Source organism: Bombus impatiens, unplaced genomic scaffold (assembly GCF_000188095.3).
Source record: "Bombus impatiens unplaced genomic scaffold, BIMP_2.2 scf_0045, whole genome shotgun sequence".
NCBI classification, from domain to species: Eukaryota; Metazoa; Arthropoda; class Insecta; order Hymenoptera; family Apidae; genus Bombus; species Bombus impatiens.
In genome coordinates this window covers 13,306-15,082 of record NT_176464.1, presented here as the reverse complement: position 1 = coordinate 15,082, position 1,777 = coordinate 13,306, and the positions used below count along the sequence as shown (strand labels likewise).

The 1,777-nt window shown below is 35.5% G+C and overlaps 1 pseudogene; it reads right to left on the bottom strand.

Moving 5' to 3' along the window:
• Positions 1–1,491, bottom strand: part of LOC100747512 — a 3,120-nt pseudogene extending 1,629 nt beyond the window's left edge.
• Between the last annotated feature and the right edge of the window lie 286 nt (positions 1,492–1,777).

Genomic DNA, 1,777 nt, shown 5'->3' with positions numbered 1-1,777 from the left:
CTCCGTTCGGCGACTGGCTGTCGCCTCGTCCCAAGCTCATTATCACAAATCTCGAACAAATACAATCAGATCGAATGACGACAATTGTTTAATTATGCCTATGATACAATCTAGATTACGGTGTTAAGGGATTTTCCCGAAGTTTCAAAGGGAAGGTTCCGATGTCCTTTCATCTCCGCATAATTCAATCTTGCATCCTCTAATTACTGTTTCAGTTTATATTTTTCTTCATCATGAAGTTTTATTATATTATATCACGTAATACATTCTGATGTTTTTTTCTTGATTCTTGATGCGCCTCGTAAACAGTTATTAACATCTTTGAAAAGTTTTTGAACGTTTTCTAGTTCTTTCCTAAGAAAATTATTTTGTTTGTCGATATCTTTTACTTTAACTTCAATTTCTATCCTACGTAATATTTCAAATTCGTTTTCATTGACAAGAATCATTTTTACTTTTCCAAAATCAAGTTTCAATTTATTAGTTTCTTCTTCATATTTATATGTAAGGTCACCCACTTTTTTTGCAAAAATTTTCAACAACTTTTTCATATTCACCCTTTAGTTCGTCTAATTCACACTGAAGGGCAGATTGTTGCCCTCGTAGATCAAGAATACATTTTGTCGCTTTTGCAACTTTATCTCCAACTTATCACGTTCCTCCATTAAATTACTAACACATGAATTAAGTTTGGCCTTTTCTTATTCCAGCAAGCCAACTTCGTATTTGTGACTAACTGTTATCTCTTCTAATTTTATTGTTAGATCTTCAATTTGTATTTCAAGAGATTCAACTCTTTTCACGTTTGTGTGTTTTTTTGTCTGCCAATTCAGATTCTAACACTGCTATTCGTTTCGAGAAATCCGCGATACGATTTCTAAGATCGCCTTCCATAGCTTTTTTTGCTTCAATGTCGCGTTCTTTCTCCTCTGAAACGTGCAAAAGCTGAGAACGAAGGTGCTTCACTTCGGTTTGATGCTTTTCGTCGTAACCATTTAAAATTTCTTGTTGCAATTTAGCCATTATTTCTGTGTCCTTTCGGCGTTGCTCCTCTACTTCTGTCTGTTTTTTATGTAATTCGTCGAATTGCAATTCTAATTTCTGCACTTCCTCCTTCATGTCCTCAATGTGCTTCTCGAGCTCTTGTATCGTCCTGTCTTTGTTGGGACATTTTACTTAAAAATCTGCAAGTTGATGCTCGGAAGCGTACTTCAATGTTTGGTCGTTAGCCCTAATGAGCCCACGTGACTTCACTTTTGAACTTGATCTTGTTTGGTCTCGATTATGTTTTCGCGGTGCTTGTGGCGCTCTAAAAGTAGTTGCCACATTGTTTGCATTTTTAGTGCACACTGATATATTGCACTCTGCACTAGCAACGCTTTTGTTGTCGTGAAATCTCTCTGACTTTTCAATAACAAAATTTTTTACTTTACTATCTAATTTTGGGTCATACGCCCCTGGTGAAGGTACATCATATGTTCTCTTTTCCATTACTATGCACACGTTTTTCTTTTGTTCTCAATTTTTCTATCATCTTTTCCTGCTGTTCTATTGTCCTCATCTTCGCATATAAATCCTGTTCGAGTCGATTGATTTTATCTTTCAGTGGAGATACATGTTCCATTCTTTGCCTGTGATTATGACGACCAACAACTTCAGCGTATTTTTCATGGATTTCTTAATAATCTTTTAGAAGTTGCCCGTTATATTTGGAAAGCTTTTTCATTTCATCTTCAACTGATTCTCGACGGGATTTTTCATTTTCAAGTTTTCCTAT